Raw genomic sequence first — 20277 nt, forward strand, 5'->3', positions numbered from 1 at the left:
AACATCGCTAAACGGAGATGAGTGGCCGTTAACAACTGTGAACTGTTTACGAAAAGAGAAGAAATTCCTTAGCCATGAGGTAGTTAGTGAGTCTAGGTTGAGGGAAGTAATTTTACCTATTAAGCGTGAATGCGCAACGCGGTCGAATGCTTTTTGAAAAATCTAAGAATATGCAGTCTGTTTGGAAGTTCTCGTCCATGTTGTGTAGTAGCTCGTTAGTAAATTCCAGTAGTTGAGTCTCACAAGAGAAGCCTTTCCTGAACCCGTGCTGGTTAGAAAAAAAGAAATTATTACTATCTAGATGGTGCGCCACTGCTGATACGATGATGTGTTCGAGGATCTTACATGGGACAGATGTCAAAGATATAGGGCGATAATTTTGCGCGTTCGTTTTATCACCTGATTTGAAGATGGGGATAATTTTACCAATTTTCCAATCCCTTGGAATCTCACCAGTTGATAGCGACTGACGAAAGATATGGAAGAGAATATTGCTTGAATGGATCACTGTGCTTTTGAGAATTTTTGTATTAATATCATCAATACCAGCAGAAGTCGAAATCTTGAGATTGTTTATTAATGCTGCAATACCGGAGACACTTATTTCTATGGGACTCATGTACTGGTAATCGGCATCTACTAATGGTGGAGTAGTGGAATGGTCTTCCTGTGTGAACACTGAAGAAAAATAATTATTAAATATAAGTGGGCATTCTTCTTCTATAACTGGAGCACCAGTGTTATCCAACAACGAAACAAGAACCGGAGTGTCAATAGGTGATATCGTTTTCCAAATTTTTTTAGGTTTGTGTGTGATAAGGGATTGAAGGTCATGGGAATAATATTTAAGCTTTGCTTTGCGGATGGCACTACAATATGTTTTTTTCGGCGATTCTGTGTTTCTGCCATGAAGCCGGTGTGCCAAGGCGTTTGGCAGCTTTGAAAAGTCGCTTTTTCTTGTTTTTTAGTGCATGTAACATCCTGTTGAACCATGGTTTAGACGCGTTCGTGCGGAGGGTGAGCAGTGGTATATGACGGTGCACTAATTCCAGTAAACTATTTTTGAACAAAACCCAGTTATCGTTGGCCGAACGTTGAGAAAAAGTCGGAAGATATGTATGTGTCACAAAAGGATTGTAGCCCGATATTGGCTTGGCGCTGAAGGGGAAGAACAGCGGCTTCTGGTCGCCCAGGCGGTCGAAATGCTCGGCCTATAAATTTTGGTCGAATAAAAGTCTTTTACTACTACTACTACTACTACTACTACTAGTCAGCGCGGTTATAATCAAAAATACGTTTATGTGTTTGTGTACGTGCGCATGAAGGCATGGAAATCGTGAAATTAAGTACTTCGTGATCACTGAAGCCATCAGAATAAGAGATAGGGCTTATATTGTCTGGGACTGACGAGAATACGAGGTCAAGCTTATTGTTTCCTCGGGTAGGTTTTTCGACTAATTGGACCAAAGAAAAATCGAGGGTTAGTTGAACAAAATTAGTGCTATCACGTGTTCTCGAACTTAAGCTCGGCCAGTCAATTTCGGGAAAGTTGAAGTCACCTAGTAGACAAATACTTGCTTTAGGAAATTTAGCTTTTGCTTCAGTTATGTTATCATGGAGATCGGAGACGAATGATTGCGGACTATCTGGTGGTCTGTAACAAACTCCAAGAAGATGCTTGGAAGATGGCGATGTGATGCAAACCCACAAAATTTCTAATTTACTAGGAATATCAACGAGAAAAGAAGTTATATGCTTTTTAGCTGCAATCAACACCCCTCCTCCCCTTCTGTCGCTACTATCGTTTCTGTAGATAGTGAAACTGTCCATATCAGGCAAGACTTCATCGTTCCTAATATCTTTATGGAGCCACGTTTCGGTTAGTATTAAAATGTCGCATTCACAATTGTCAAGGTATGAACAAAGTTCGATGCGCTTAGGAAGAATGCTGCGTATGTTAGTGAAAAGTAAGGAGAGCTGCGATTGCGCGGTGTTATTGGGGTAAGATGTTCGTTCTTTCCTGATGACACGTGTAGCCGAGCAACACCTTACCTATGCGGAAGATAGTTTTACGGTGTCAGTAGCGGCGTCGTACACGTAAACACTATCGTTTATTCTCAGCTTATCGACATTTAGCTTGTACGGAACTTTTTGTGGTTTGGCAAATTCGATCAACTTCTTTCTAGCCAGTCGTGTCTGAAAGGAAAAATCTTCGCGCACAGCGTAGTTAGTTCTTTTCAGCTTGATGCCGTTCCCAATGATCTGTTGTTTGTCCTTAAACAATGTGAATTTTACCATCACTGGCCTGCACTTTTCCGGGTCGTATTTACCAATGCGGTGTGCCCGTTCTATTTGCGATGAATCTACTGTAATGTCCAATTCATTCTTGCACAGGTCAATCACTTTCGTTTCAGCACTTGGCCATGTCTCAGATATGTCATCGGAAAGGCCGAAAAAAAGTAAGTTGCAGCGTCTCAGCCTGTTTTCCGCGTCATTACAACGAGATTCAATAATTCTGAGCTGGTCAGAGATGACGCTGGAAACTGCACCAGGAGAATCAGCCGAAGACGTAGCGGGATTGTTTTTTAGATCTGAAACGTCCACTTCAACACTGCGAAGTCTAGAAGACAACTGCTTCAGTTCAATGTCTACTGACGCTTGCCAGTGCTTCAACTCTCTCAAATCACTTCGAATTCCATCTTGGCCGGATTCGATCCTTTGTACAGTCTCCAGCACAGTAGCCAGGATGTCATTAGAATCAGGTCCGGGGTTTGTTTCCACATCCCCGGAAAGAATTAAGAGCAAACTACTTAAGCAATGTTGCACAGTTTCCTCGCATGCTTCTAGGGCAAATAACCACTCTCTGGGGCACGACACCAAAAACAAGCAGCGATTCTTGCTTCTTAGGCAAGTGCAATGATCACCTGGAACAGTGTGAAAGGTAAGCGCTCCATTGCCAATACGGCGTCGTGCCCCAGAGGGGCGTTCACGGGCAGCAGCTTCTATTCCGTGTGGCCGGCGCTGATAGTGGTATCGCTGGTGATGCACGACCGCGGTTGCCAGCCGAAGAACAGGTTTCCTTCCAGATGGATCTGTAGGCAAGGCTGTTGCGTCCAATCCGCGGGTTGATTCGCGTTCTCGACTGGGCAGGTGAAGACCACGTCCGATGCCAAACAAGGTAGCGATGAGCCAAGGAGTAGGGCAGCCTGGAACAGTGTGAAAGGTAAGCGCTCCATTGCCAATACGGCGTCGTGCCCCAGAGGGGCGTTCACGGGCAGCAGCTTATATTCCGTGTGGCCGGCGCTGATAGTGGTATCGCTGGTGATGAACTACCGCGGTTGCCAGCCGAAGAACAGGCTTCCTTCCAGATGGATCTGTAGGCAAGGCTGTTGCGTCCAATCCGCGTGTTGATTCGCGCTCTCAACTGGGCAGGTGAAGACCACGTCCGATGCCAAACAAGGTAGCGATGAGCCAAGGAGTAGGGCAGCCTGGAACAGTGTGAAAGGTAAGCGCTCCATTGCCAATACGGCGTCGTGCCCCAGAGGGGCGTTCACGGGCAGCAGCTTATATTCCGTGTGGCCGGCGCTGATAGTGGTATCGCTGGTGATGAACGACCGCGGTTGCCAGCCGAAGAACAGGTTTCCTTCCAGATGGATCTGTAGGCAAGGCTGTTGCGTCCAATCCGCGGGTTGATTCGCGTTCTCAACTGGGCAGGTGAAGACCACGTCCGATGCCAAACAAGGTAGCGATGAGCCAAGGAGTAGGGCAGCCTGGAACAGTGTGAAAGGTAAGCGCTCCATTGCCAATACGGCGCCGTGCCCCTGACCCTTGGGACAGGGCATTAAAGGTCTGACAAAAAAAACTAGCTTGCACTTTTATCTTACGGTTCAAGACATACATGCTTCGTTACTCATGGCAGCAATGAAACAACTGTTTTTTAGGCGAGTTCAGCTGTTTCAATCAGATTATTTTTGCCATTGTCAGTTCTTTAATATCGCAGATAACAGCAATATCCCTACACTATTGCTGTTATTAGCCACTAGAAAAAAGGGATGGCAAGAATGACACAGAACTGAAGCGAAACGATTGCATTAAATTCGCTGCATTGCACAACTTTGTCCAATTCCGTACAAACAAAAGCTACAGAGAGCAAACTGGGCGCACAAATTGTCTGCGCTAAGAAAACTAGGAGCTGATTCTGCTCGCCATTTTTCCTTCTTCAAGAAACACCAGATCCCTACCGCCAAGCGCTGATTATAGGACTGATGAGGGACTGCACGAAAACCATCCCATTATTCTTGTGTCACGGAATCTTTCTTTTATGCGACAGCGCATACAGCTCGTCCGGTCGAAAAGCCGTCGGCGTGGTCTGCACCGCGTGTCGGAAATAATCGGGGCTGCATAAAAAAAAATCGTTATATGCCAACCGTTTGCCATAGAATGTTACGGATGGTGTCATACGTTTCGGCGTTTCGTGCAGCAATAAACCTACTAGTTAATTTAGAGCCTAGCTAGCGGCAGGGACTCGAACGGGCGACCTATAATCGGGGCAGCATAAAAAAATTGTATCACTGTAATTTGTGGTTCTAGTGACTGATGACTGATTGGTGTGTGATAGACGATGCAAGTTAATTGAAATTATTGCAGTTAATTGATGAAAGACATGAAAAAAAATTGGAAAAGGAGGTTGAAAGGGGTCAGAATGTCAGAATTAATCAAGCCAATTATCAAGCCAAAACTTGATAATGCTAATGACCAAAATTTAGAGTGGAATTGATCAATTAACTGAAACAAATAACAAAATTAACGAAGGCATTCAATGTCAAATTGCTGAGAATGGAAAACCTAACCCAATACGCTATCTCGTCATACCGGGAAAGGTACTTTAAAGAGGATTCTGAGCTCATCTTATTACCACAGAAATTTGATCTGCACACTACGAGCATTCTTAGAAGCTTTGAATTATTGTCCTGTGTGGCTGATTTCCCTCTTACACACACACACACACACACACACACACACACACACACACACACACACACACACACACACACACACACACACACACACACACACACACACACACACACACACACACACACACACACACACACACACACACACACACACACACACACACACACACACACACACACACACACACACACACACACACACACACACACACACACACACACACACACACACACACACACACACACACACACACACACACACACACACACACACACACACACACACACACACACACACACACACACACACACACACACACACACACACACACACACACACACACACACACACACACACACACACACACACACACACACACACACACACACACACACACACACACACACACACACACACACACACACACACACACACACACACACACACACACACACACACACACACACACACACACACACACACACACACACACACACACACACACACACACACACACACACACACACACACACACACACACACACACACACACACACACACACACACACACACACACACACACACACACACACACACACACACACACACACACACACACACACACACACACACACACACACACACACACACACACACACACACACACACACACACACACACACACACACACACACACACACACACACACACACACACACACACACACACACACACACACACACACACACACACACACACACACACACACACACACACACACACACACACACACACACACACACACACACACACACACACACACACACACACACACACACACACACACACACACACACACACACACACACACACACACACACACACACACACACACACACACACACACACACACACACACACACACACACACACACACACACACACACACACACACACACACACACACACACACACACACACACACACACACACACACACACACACACACACACACACACACACACACACACACACACACACACACACACACACACACACACACACACACACACACACACACACACACACACACACACACACACACACACACACACACACACACACACACACACACACACACACACACACACACACACACACACACACACACACACACACACACACACACACACACACACACACACACACACACACACACACACACACACACACACACACACACACACACACACACACACACACACACACACACACACACACACACACACACACACACACACACACACACACACACACACACACACACACACACACACACACACACACACACACACACACACACACACACACACACACACACACACACACACACACACACACACACACACACACACACACACACACACACACACACACACACACACACACACACACACACACACACACACACACACACACACACACACACACACACACACACACACACACACACACACACACACACACACACACACACACACACACACACACACACACACACACACACACACACACACACACACACACACACACACACACACACACACACACACACACACACACACACACACACACACACACACACACACACACACACACACACACACACACACACACACACACACACACACACACACACACACACACACACACACACACACACACACACACACACACACACACACACACACACACACACACACACACACACACACACATACATACATACATACATACATACATACATATTTATTTTGTCATATTGCCGCCGCGGTGGCTCAGTGGCTATGGTGCTCGGCTGCTGGCTCGAAAGACGCGGGTTCGATCCCGGTCGCGGCGGCTGAATTTCTTTGGAGGAGAAATTCTAGAGGCCCGTGTACTGTGCGATGTCAGTGCACGTTAAAGAACCCCAGGTGGTCGAAATTTCCGGAGCCCTCCACTACGGCGTCTCTCATAGCCTTAGTCGCTTTGGGACGTTAAACCCCATAAACCAAACCAAACCTTATTTTGTCATATTTACACATGGATATGTGTGCCCGCGGAAGCGCAAGACAGGGCGCTTGTGGGCGGGCCACGGCAACCAAACAAAGTGCAGACTCAGTACAGACAAATTTATATGGTTTGCAATATAAAAGAGAGAGAAAAAAGAAAAAAAACATATATTGACAGGAAAAACAATCACACTTGCACACACTGAAAAAGTAGGTTAATTTCATAGATTAGGAAGATACAACAAAAAAAAGCAATCCATGCAGACAAAGGACACCGGGTCTTCTTGCTAGACGTCGGTGCATGCGGGGATCACGAGCGCATCTGCGTGGGCCTAGAAGGTACTAGCACAGCACCTAAACAAACAACTTGAATATTTCTGTAAGTCAGCTTCTCCACAAGGACGTTCTCAACTAAAAACTGTCGTTCTCAGACGGTATTCTTGTATTATTTAGAAAACGAAAGCGAGATTCCCCTTAATCAGCGCGGAAGGAAGTTGCTGAAGGAACATGCGAGAACCGCGAGAAAATCTTTTACCCTCCCCCCGCCTCAGCACTGATTTGTTTTCAGCCCCCTCCGAAAAAATTTTCTGGCTACGCCGCTGCTGAAGTCTGCGGGAGAGAAGAATTTTGCCAAGAGCTTTCTTGACTCTCGTTACTAGGAGGGGCGAATGAGAAGTTGCCTTGCGCATGGCCGGTGGAAGGACAGGCAGAGAGTTGGCGACATCTCGCCAAGACTTTGGACACACCCTTGAGCTGGTCCTCATTTCGCAGCAGATGGCTGTAGAACTCGCACAGCGATTTGACAAAGACCGGAGTGGCTGCCAGCAGCCAGCTGGAGTTGGACGAGGATAGGGGCAGCGGCAGAGCAGCAGGTGAGGGGGGGCGCTGCCAAACGCGTTCATGTCGCCTGCGGGCGATGCCTGGGAGGGCGCAACCACAGCAGGGGGACCTGCGGTGAAAAAGAAACCACATGCAATTCACCCAGCCACAACGCGCACTTGCATCCCTTTGCATTTTCTTACCCGCCCCCAACTCCACTGTTCTGTTTGTAGCCTTTTGTGCGGTGTTTGTTTTGTCGCATTTCCTGCACCACTGATCTCGTACTTGCTATACTTTCGAAATGTAACGCAACACATGCTAAGCCCTGTCATTTAGAAGATCAAGATGTACACACTAAGCTGGTAAACTGTTCAAACCAGAAAAGGTCTGTGGAGAGAAGGAGTACCGAAATGAATTGGTATTAGGAAAGTACAGGCCAAGAGAATGGGAGTGAGAGCATTGAGTATGTCGGGTTCTAAATAATGTTGGTGCAGTGCAGAATTTAATCCTGGATAAAAACGGCTGGTGGTTTAGCATTGTTAAGCAGGAGATACTGTGCGAAAACATAGTTTTTTTGCAGGTGGGGATCACTGCCACATACCTGAAAGTGCGATTGAGGTGTCCACTCAACCCCTGGGTGAGTGGGCAGTTATGCGCGTCTTCCACTTTTTTCATCGTCAACGTCAATTTACCCAGTGTCAGCCGGCGGTTTGTGTCTCAGTGCTGCGTTTATGCAGCAATGTTGTAAGTGCCAAGGCGTATTGCTCTAGTGTCATGTTTCAGCCAAATTTCCGCCACGTTTCTTACGCCAACGCATGCGGCGCCTATCTTTGTCACTACCACCGTATAGTTCAAAGCATGAGTATAAGTCTGATAACAGCATTACAGGATACGATAGTGTATACAAATGAGCCGCCAAACCTGATCTAATGCAGCACTGCATTCAGACTGGAATGGATAGTGAAAAGCTTGATGGTTCAGCCACGAAACACTCCTGGCATTACTGTCTCTGTCTCCAGTTTCATGGTGTCTAGGTTCAGTGACCTACTAAACTGTAAAAGGTAAACCATAGCACTTTTCTGGCCAGCCAGCTTTCTTTCAATATGCACTGAAACGTTGGCACACGGCGGTGCTTTTCATATTGTGCCTGAAGCAAAATGCGACTTAAAACAGAAGGCATGGCTGAGCACCAGAACGTCAAAGGGTGCCAAGCCATTGGAGTGTGGGAGTGGCAGGAAAACAAAGCAATTGTACATAGGCACTACAGGCTCTAGAAACAAAACAACCGCTGAGTGCAGCACCAGCACCTGTGCTGCTTTGGTGCAAAATGCGATTTGTCTGAACGTGCCCCACACCGCCCTCTTAAATAAGGGCATTAAGAGTTTTCTGTCACAATAATTGAATATAATTACACACTGAGCAAACTAGTTGCCCACACATCGGCGCATGACAGGACTGTTTTCTCTGCTTTTTTGCTGCACTGAACTCAACGTGTGAGAAGGGCACCCCTGGTGTGGGAATGCACACAAACCAATGGCGATGTCCTGTACACTCCAAAAGGAACCTACAGGACATCCGACCAAACAATGGAGTGAAAGACAGGCAGAAATTGCAAGAAACAAACGACACCAGGGAGTCATTTCAAACCAACTTTCTACCAGAAAAAAACGAAATAACCGAACAAAAATATGTCACCGAATAACTTCAACTTTTACTTTTAAAATCTCTTGCTTATACTTTGCCTCCCGATGCACTCTGTACTTACACCTCCCACCTGCACAGCAGGTGCACCACAAAAGCAGGACGGAAGAGATGCAGACGGGTGCAAACTAGTGCATGGTCAGTGCTCGCGTTCACCTTGTAACTGTGCTGCATTCACCGCTACACCATTACAACATTGCATTACATCAACAAACCCTAATTGCTAGCTCAGTTCAAACCTGCAGAATAAATATCTTTTCAAGAAGCTCAGATGCTTTACGTCAAGAACAAACCTTTTCAGGGTTTCTGTGCAGGACCACCGAACGCCGCACTGTGCGCGTCGCTGTGGCATGCCAGAAGCCGCACGTCCGATACAGAGTCAAGCAAAGCGCCCGAAAGTTCTCCTGAATTCAGCTGGCAAGGTATACCAAACCAAAGAAGATCAGATGCTTTACGTCAAGAACGAACCTTTTTTTTTGGGCTTCCCGAACGCCCCGGTTTTCACGTCGCCGTGGCGTGCCAGAAGGCGCACGTCCACTTCAGAGTCAAGCAAGGCGACCGAAACTTCTCCAGAGTGCAGCTGGCAAGGTATACCAAACAGAGAAAGAACATATCGTGAAACAGGCAAATTGTTCCCGAAGGCTCCTAACCCGGTCAGCACGGCACCAAATTAAATCACATCAGAAAACACCAGACCGGGCCACACCAAAAACACCAGACCGGGCCACACCAAAAACATCAGCCCGGGTCACACCAGACCCGGTAACACCAGACCGGGACACACCAGACTGGGACACACCAGACTGGGACACACCAGACCGGGACACACCAGACCGGGTCACACCAGGCCGGGTCACACCAGAACCCGTGTCTGAATTTCCGGTCTGGTGTAAACACCAGATACGGGCTGGTGTTTTTTTCGACTGGGTGGAGCGTTTAGTGCCACTTTCAACAAGTGACATTTGCTTAAAGTGTCATTTGCGCACTGTCACACGATGAGCTTTAGTGACACTCGCTGCAGAACGCACTTTCCTCGCAGTGAGTTTGGTGGGCTCCCTCAACTTGGTCCGGGAAGGCGAGAGTGTAGCCTCAACAGCAGTTCTCCGGCATTCAAAAATTTGCTCTGAGAATTAAAAGTCTCCATCTTATTTTCAGGATTGCGCTTTTTAATGAAAGCTTGTTTTAATTCATATGCAAATAAAGATAATGCGCACACTTGAACAGCTACTCTCGCTTTGCTGACGGCGAGCCCCTTCCGCGGTAGGCCTGATGAGTCCACTGGGTGTGTGTACGCAATTTCGGTGATTGGGGAGAGCGAATTCTCAAGTTTCAGCGAAACGAAATGTACAGCGAGTGTAGTTTTGCCAGAGGTGACCTGAAATCGACTGTCGCTTACATTACAGGGCGCGCATGCACTGAACGGGAAGCGCCGTTGGGACTCGGACTGCCGCTCAATGTTTTAGGCAGCCAGCAGCAGTCGCTGCCGTCGCTTCTGGATGACAAATAAGGCCGTTTCATTGAATGCGAACGGTCACCGAATAAGCTTCTGCGTAAACTGATCCAAAATGAGGTATTCGTCTCATCGAAGAAAGCAGGGACGATTACCGAGAAGCGCCGGTCCTAGGCGATATGTCAGCAACTAGGCTACGAAGTGTTTCCCAGGCGTGCAGTCGCATCGGCGCTTCCTACAGAGTTGTCGCACTTTGTAAATAAGCAAGGGTACAACCGTTACAAAAATGAGATTAATTAAGATAACTAATGCGCATGTCGCGTATTATGCCATGCAAACGAGCACTAGCAGTTTGCATACGGCGATGTAAACAAGAGTACTGGAATGCAGTCGTACTCATCGGTGCATCCCTGGGCAAATTTCGCGCTTATGCGGTAAATATTCAGTCATGTACTATGGTCTTCAAGCACTCATTTAGCGTGTACACAAAACATTTCCTAAAAAAAGCAGAAAAAAAAAGCGAACAACGCACATGAAAATATTACATCTCCGAATGATTGTCTTTGGCTTCGTCATTGACAAGCCGCAATTAAACTACACTTATTTTAAGGCGGAAGCCTTTAATGTCTCATCGTTGTAAGCAGCAGTTGTCGACAGAAAATGTCACGCTTTTCAATTGGTGGAAACGGTCGTGACGTCACAGTGCGCGAATTTCAAACGGGGCCAATTGTACTTTGGCTAGTAACCATGCAACCAATTGAAGGGATCGTATAGTGATGCTCCAAGTAAGTGGGACCGAGCTTAGTTAATTGCTTAATTACCCAATCAGCCTAATTAGCTTTACTAGTCAGGCCATATAAATAAATAAAACCGATTAAGAAATTGGTCGAGCTCGGGAATCGAACCCCGGTCTTCGGCGTGAGAGACGAGCATGCTATCCACTCCGCCATGCCAGCTCGACGGTTTGGAATGAACAAAGGCGCGTCTAGTGATTACGGTGTCTTCACTGACTCTCATCCTCCTCCATTCCCTTCTGGCGACGTTTAGGTGTCCACCGACAAATGAGAGACAGATACATTTCCTTTCCTCAAAAACCAAATTACCGACGAGCGAGGCGTAGAACCCAATGGGCGATGGCGTTCTCTGGACTCCCTGGCAGCGTTGCAAGACGCTGTCGCGTTCCACTCTTAGGGGCGAAGCTTAACATCTTAACCACATATCAGTGACCACACTTTAGGTCAAAAAAGTGCCCCCCTGAATTTTGTGAGACAGTTATTGCGTAATTTCCTTTCCTCAAATACAATTTTCATTTCCTTCATTACGGCTCCTCTTTATCTATCTTCTTTCACTCCCACTTCCTCCCTTCCCCTATGGTGTGGTTCAGGTGTCCACCGAGATGACAGAGAATTACTGCGCCATTTCCTTTCCTCAAAAAGCGTTGCGTTCAAAGGGCAAGGCATCGCGCCGAACGGGTGGTGGTGTTCCGTGGACTCCCTGGCAGCGCTACAACGCGCTGTCGCGTTCCACTCCTAAATGCGAAGCTTAAGCGTCATTAATTAGCAGTTAATTAGTATTCAGGAATTAATCAGTAGTTAACCATTAATTAGTGATTTGTCATCACTTAGTAATTAGTACTCAATTATATGTGACGCCACCAGTGCCACAGAAACAGCGAAGGTGGTGCGGAAAACGCTTCCGCCTCTACCCACTTTAGACAGTCAAAGTGCCCCCTGAATATTTTTTTCGGCCTGTTACTGCTTTTTTTGTACTAACCTACTTTCCTTTCCGTTAAGTCCTTTCTCCTTGTGACCACGCTTGCTTTAGCCGTTTTAATTGTATAAGCACTGAAGTCGTTTCCATAGGGCGAGTGAACTTTTATTGGTTCAGTGAATTTTTTTTTTCTGCCTTACAACAAGCTAATTCCATGTGCTCTATCTACTCTCGAAGAGTGGAATTTCATTGATCAGGGCATATTATGTACTAAATTTTTTTTAAGCAATGCCACTGTACCGCTTTCTAGTGCTCGGGGGCGTGCGGCTCTGTCAGGTTCTCATTTATGACAACTCTTACTGCCGGCCTCCACTGTTCTGTACCCTGTGAGACGCGAATAAAAGCACTATTGTTATTAAAATCAATGCCCACACAACCAAAGCAGTCCGGCGTCGCTGTAGGGGGAGGGGGGGGTCGGGCGAAGCGATGGTGACGGCTGTTGTTCAGTGAGGGTAGTGCAGGCTGTGTTCGAGCTTCAGAGTCATCCCTAAATCTCGAATGAATTCGCGCAGCTTTGTTGACTGGAATGTATCTCAGCCGAATGCTATTATAAATTTTCTCTAGCAGCATTATGGTAGTTTTATTTGTGTGCATCTTTTTTATAAGATAAATATTCCTCGTTCCACCAAAGAGGAAGAGAGGAAGGCCCAATGAACGAAATCTCTTGTGGGAAGCGCCTGACGACGTGGACTGGTGGAACGAAAAGCTGAAAAATAAAATCAGCGCAAGAACTACTTTCGGAACTTCTTGAGAGAGCGCGCGGAGCTACCGGTCATCCAGATTGCACCGACCACGAAGGTACCCTGAGAACACGACCAAAATTTCAGTCCAAGTTTTAGGTACCAACTCCACGGGCCCTTCCTGGGCGTACGCCAGAACCAATGCGCGCATGCGCACCGCAGGAGACGCCAGCGAACCTCGGCGAGGCGCCGATATCTGTCCGTGCTAGATATCAGCGCACGGGCGCTCGCGTACGCGTCGGAAGCTGGGTCCGGTTTGCAACAATCGGAGGACCGCGGGAGTCTCGGTGACTCTTTTCTTCATGGCTTGAGCCTCCTTCAGATTCCCCGAACTTTTCTTCGCGGTTTAATTGGTCCTTTCAGCGCCCCCAACTCCTTTTCTTCCCGGCTTGAAATTCTTTCCCTCGTCTCGAGAGGGGTAACGAGCCAGCACCAGAGACATGGGGATACATGGCCCTTTTCGACGCCAATAAAACTTGAGTTGGGCCTAGTTGGTACATGATGTTGTGAAGGTATAGGTTGCGCAATCAAAGGACGAACCACGAAGAAAGACAATCGGAGCCAGTTCCGGCGTACGCCAAGAGCGCCGACGCTGAGCGCGTGCGCCCAGGATGTGTCGTTGGGTCTTTACACTGTTGCTATCCCCTTCTCAGCTTACCCGAACACAAACACTGGACGAAATTCCGAGACCTGCCTCATGCTTCGCGGAAACGAAATAGGGAACAAGTGAGTGCATGGTATGACTCACAACAACACAAGGCGTCGCCACGCTCCTTCAAGAGCCCTTCTCCTCCCTCCTGAAACCGGTTGCCCCCGCACCACGTAACAATTGTGGCGTAGAATGCCGAAGACTCGTTCCTTCCTTTCTCACACGCATCTAGAGCCGCCTCTGTGTGCTGCGCATTTCCATAACTGCTGAGGTAGGAACCAGAAAAGAAAACGTCCACTTCGAATAGACCTCTCCCGGCAGACGTCATCGGCGCACGTGTCTCTGGTGTGGCGGTCATGGGGCTTCTGACCGGGAAGTGCAGCAGGTGCTACTCATACCCTCTTCATACCAAGGCGTCTCTAATCGGGAGAAGAAAGGCGGGGGGAAAGTGATCGACACATACAAAACCAGTTTAGAAGCAAAAGTGGGCGATTTTTCCCACAGGGACTTGTCCCTTTGACGTCATGCTCTTTGTCCAGGAGAGTTTTCTTTTTTTATTGCCCATCCTAACATATGTTTCCAGTTTTCATCCTTTTAAGATTCTTAACATAGTATTTGTATTGGCTTGGGCAAGACTGTTTAGTTGTTCCTTTTCTTCCCCTTCGACATCCTTTGACCTGGCTTTTCGCGACCAATTTTTTATTCGTTTTCATTGCATTTTGAGCAGGAAGATGAATCGCAAAAGAAAGCTGTTAGCGATAACGCAACTAATCTCCTGCACTGGTAATATAGAATAATTTGTTTTTTTTTTCAAAATGATTACACCCCAGCTTCAAGGGTACAGATGCAAACGTTCCTCAAAGGAGACCCTCAAGCCAATGGCGTCAGAAGATTGACATGACTTCGCGGCTAATCCAGTTCATCTGCGGTTAAGCCTTTTGCACCTTCCAGCCTCCTGGATTGTCATTGTTGGAGGTGCGGTGGGATTAACCGCGGCACCATGACAATCGGCTGCTGCCATTCGCTAGAGGGTGTGCTTTGTCGGGCATTTGCTGCTTAATTCTTGAGCTCTATCCGACTGTATGCAATCTCCCGACAGGCAGCGTAGCGAAATGCTACAGCCGCTATACATACCATTTATATCTGCCATTTGTAAACTGCTTTCTTGCAGAGACCCATATAAGAGCGCTTTTTGGAAGGACAGAAGTCGACAAAATTAAGTTCACCACTTTCTTCGCAACAATTAAACAAAGTTGGTGGTATCTCGTGGTACAAGAGAACTTTGGTGACTCAAAAGCGCAGCCTCATTTCTGCAGTGACACCCCACAGATAGGATCCTGGCTTTACGTCATGCATGCATACGACAGAAGTTTGAATGAAAGAGCACCAAAAAGAAGTCGCCTATAGTTCTTTAAAAAATGTACGAATGGTTATAATGCGTGAAATTGTTCATTGATACTAATAAATTTTCGAGGTCTTGAAACGAAAACTCTTTATTAAAATCGGTTGACAAAAAAAAGGCTCTGAACACAGGTTAGAACCCCAAGTCCAAACCCCAGTCACCTTATTCCGACAATGCTACAAATCACTAATTTGTAAGCAGATGGAAGCGACAGTTGACCTTCTGACCGGAGGCCATCTGCTTCTAGACTTATAATTCTCTATTATTTCCGACGACATGTAATAAGCTGAACAGGTACAGAACGTCTCCGAGTAAAGCTCCATCAAACTTCTTACACCAGCATTATGAGTATAAACTCAAACACTTCCATCCGACATTACTTTTTCATGCCTGCCGTTTGGTTGCCGCTACGCTCTTCCAAAGTAACATGAATCTCCAAATTCAAACTAGCTAGCTGTCATACCCTATTCTACCATAATCACAGACGCAAATAAACTTTTTGAATAATAGCACAGGGCTGACAATTCGCGAAGCATTATGAACACCCACAAATACTTTTTGTAGCTACGTTAATTTTCACCCTAGTAACTTTCTTTGTTTAAAACTCCGGTTCATACACTAGGTTCGAACTCTCGCATGTGTTCTTTTCTATAAGGCATACGTCTCCTGACAAAAAGATAATCATCAAAATGGACGGAAATTCATCGCTTCGAACTATTTCTGCAGCGTAACTAGCAACCAGGCGCCATCTTTCATGTTCGGCATTACCAGGTTTCAGATATAAAGGCCTCGCGAAGCTTCTGGATCAAAGCTATGAGAGGTCGACGCACACCATTTTAAACAGCATATATTAGGGTACCTAAAACCCCGGGTAATTTTCGATATCTGTGTTACGGCGCTATACAGTTTTAATGTTTGAAAAATGGGCAAAATGTTGCCCTCTCCGATAGGCAGCATTGTATAATATTCAAACGCGCTGGGCAGCTTGTGTATTAACAGCACAGAACTGAAACTTCGGCACAATCCTCCTCTAAGTCTACACTATACATATCACCGGGTCATTTTTTGTAGGTGCTTTTGTTCACGTTTTACGATTTTTTTGTTCCACTTCCCATTCAGTTACGCGCCGTGTCGTCGCCACTGCCGACAGATGGCGGAAGTAGTATATGTCCCGGAAAGCTGGGCATGCTGCCATAAATTATTTAACGACCTTAGGCGAATGCCACCTGGAGAGCCATGTATTCGAATTTCTAACGAGTCACTTGCAAGAAGAAAGCATGCAACTAAATTTATTGTCGCTGGTCTTTTAAGAGCCGCAGGTTATTCAGAGGCGTTGCCATATTGGCTGCCATCCCGGTCAACAAAAATGTGGAGAGGTTGTGCTGAAAGCGCTGCCCATGGAAGAAATATGCTGAACCTGACGCCTCTTACCCTTGGCGAGCGGGAATCCCCCGAAGGCCTTTAGCTGTGCGTCGCTGGCCAATTGGCCCACTATGAGCTCCAGGTAGTACATGAGGCGACCCACGACAAGCATGAGCACCATGTACGGAAGCATGAACGCCCCTGCAAGAATTTAAATGACCTTTCAGCCTGAGCATTGTGGAGTGAAGTCAGAAAGTGTCAAGCATCGGCAAAGGACGGGGCGGGACAGATACGCAGAGCGGGGCAGCGTCACGTAACGAAACGATAGTGTTCATTGAGTCAGTACGGAGGTGGTAAGCAAGGCCTCGCCATTCGATATCTTCATCGTCAGCCTGATTACACCCACTGTAAGGCAAAGCCCTCTCCCGTTACCCTCCAATTAACGTTGTCCTGTGTGAGCTGCGGCCCCGTATCCTGGGAAACTACCTAATCTCATCCGCCCACCTAACTTTCTGCCGCCCTCTGCTGCGCATGCTATCCATTGGAATCCATTCCGTTTCCCTCTAGGACCAGCGGTTATCTTGCCTTCGAATTAAATGTCGGGCCCAAGCCCATTTATTCTTCTTGATTTCGACTAGGATGTCATTAACCCGCGTTGGTTCCCTCACCCACTCTGCCCTATTCTTGTCTCTTAACATTACACATACCCTTTTTCTTTCCATAGCTGGCTGCGTTGTCCTTAACTTAAGCCGAATCCTCTTTTTTAGCCTCCACGTTTCTGTCCCATAGGGGAGTACCGGTAAGATACAGCCGTTGCGTACTTTTCTCTTCAGGGTTATTGGTAAACTGCCATTCATGATCTGAGAGAACCGGCCAAATGCGCTCCACTCCTTTGCAATTATTATAGTTATTTCACACTCGTTATTTCACGTTCCCTGTTGTAGAACGTTCTAAACGAAAATTTGCTAAAAAATGTCTTCACTTTCAGAAATGCCATCGCGCTTGCCCTGGACAACAGACCGCCCCTATTGTGAAAAACGTGACGTCAAAGGAGCCTGGCATGGTGAGGCTTGCGCCCTAAAACAGTAGACATAGGTCATATGGGCTACTGAGTCGCTCTGCAGCTTCAGTTTTTATTCCCTGTTACATCACGCCACCCGTTGGCAGTCCTTAATAAAGGTGACTTAGCGACCCTGTGTACTGCGATGTCTAATACCGCCATTAGATAGCATTCACATCCTCAGTTGCGGTATCACTTCGTAAAGCATTGATGCCCAGTAAGCGCACCTTGAATGTCGTGCTCCTTCATGGAAGCAGAAAGTATCACGCACCGATTCCGATTCCTCTTCGAACGAGTGCGAGTTGCCAGTCCAGCGCACTAATGTCTCAGCGGAAAGCTCGGTGTCGAAAGCTTGCGATCGTGCAAAGATAGCTCTAGATAACAGCAAGCATTTTTTACCAGTGGACGCACTTGTTTATGAGTACCGCAATTGTAAGTACCGTCGGGAGGTGCTATACCACGGCCACTGATGAAACCATGCTAGATTTGTCCTCCTCTTCGAATACTGTCCGCAAAGTGGCAGTGGTAAGTTTTAGCGACGCGTTAGAGTCTACAATGACAGTTTGTGCACCGCCACTCACTCTAGCTATGCATACGTACTGCACTTATAAGCACACACTCATCATCATCATCATCAGCCTGACTACACCCACTACAGAGCAAACGCCTCTCCCACGTCTCTCCAATTAACCCTGTCCTCTGCCAGTTGCGGCCACTGTACTCCCGAAAACTTCTGCATCTCATTCGCCCATCTAACTTTCTGCCGTCCCCTGCTACGCTTGCCCTCTCTTTGTATCCACTCCGTTACCCTTAAGGACCAGCGGTTATCTTGCCTTCGCATTACATGTCCTGCCCAAGCCCATTTCTTCCTCTTGATTTCAACTAGGATATCATTAACCCGCGTTTGTTCCCTCACCCACTCCGCACTCTTCCGATCTGTTAACGTTACACACACTAGAACATTTTAAATTATCTCTACTGCGTTAGAGCTGTCGTTACATCGCCCCCAAAAAGCTACGCATTCGCGTCCTGAACACGTGAAGCAGTAGCGGGCCACACGGCGGCGGCAGTAGCAGCAGCAGCATTATCATCACTGAAGTACAAAGGGCCTTTCGTATACCATTCTCGAATTAACCCTGTGCAGTGCCAGCCGCGATCCCCTTATCCCGGCAAACTTCCTAATCTCATCCGCCCACCTAGTTTTCTGCCGTCCCCTGTTACGTTCACGTCTGCGGTATCGCGGCACTAAAACTCTGAGTGAAGAACTAATATGGCCACCGACCTCCGCCGTTCTCGAAGACCACATAGGGAAAGCGCCAGACGTTGCCCAGGCCGACGGACACGCTGATGGTGGAGAGGATGAACACCAGCTTGTTGGCCCACTTTTCGCGCTGCGGGCCCGCCTGCGTGGCGGCCATCGCTCCGGTGCCAGGAGCCGACGACGCGGTCTCGGTTGTTGCTCCTGGGTCGTCCTGTAGGCTCGCTTCTCGCGAGACTGCAGCGATGATGGCGAACAATTTGGCGGTCTTGCTTTTGATGCAACCTATGACCGATTTCTTCGGTAACGGCGATTTGCATAGCAAGGAACGGCTCGACTGAACAGCGTAGAGGCTCCTTCATCTTCTTGATGATGATGATGATGATGTCCTCGGGCTGAATGGCACATACCCACGGCGGGGGATTGGCCAGGGTGCATAGCGGATACAAACGCACTCATGTACAGGGAATGGAGTATAATTAAATCTAAAATTTGGGACACAGAGCTAGAATTTGTACAATACAAAAAATACGGAGAAAGAAAAGTTGTGAATTCACATTCTAGCAGAGGAATCTACCAGATGAAATTATATAATTGTGAATAGAATCGAACACTGGTTTCAGCGCATATCCCTTGGCGCTTGCCCCGAAGGATAAGAGAATCGGAATAGATAGAGGAAGCCCAAGCCGAGCGAGGGGGATCTCCATGCAAGTTCTACGGAGAGCAGCGAGCCGCCGGCAGGAGAGGAAAAAATGTTCTATAGACTCAATTTCGCCACAAGACTCACAAAGGTTCTTCTCGGCTGATCCGTCTTCTTCTTCTTCCACGACGTACCGCACGTGCGTCAGCGCAGCACCGGTAGGCTTCTCTGACAGCGTGGTGGTGGTGGCGAAAAACTTATTTTCTTAGGAAGCGTGACTGCGGGACCGATCGTCGGTGAATCCCTGTAATCCGATAGCTTCTTAAAGCGTGTTACACCTAGCAGCGATTTTTTGGTTTCAGACGAGTCTAGCTTCCTTCTTGGCTCAAAGAGAGTAT

General features: G+C 47.3%; 2 pseudogenes; both read right to left on the minus strand.

Moving 5' to 3' along the window:
• LOC149326378 (uncharacterized) overlaps positions 1-19399 on the minus strand; it is a 44918-nt pseudogene extending 25519 nt beyond the window's left edge.
• LOC149326379 (uncharacterized) lies at positions 3003-3800 on the minus strand (annotated as a pseudogene).
• Positions 19400-20277: the final 878 nt, after the last annotated feature.

This window comes from Amblyomma mixtum, chromosome 10 (assembly GCF_055824585.1).
Source record: "Amblyomma mixtum isolate Tamu chromosome 10, ASM5582458v1, whole genome shotgun sequence".
Lineage (NCBI taxonomy): Eukaryota > Metazoa > Arthropoda > Arachnida > Ixodida > Ixodidae > Amblyomma > Amblyomma mixtum.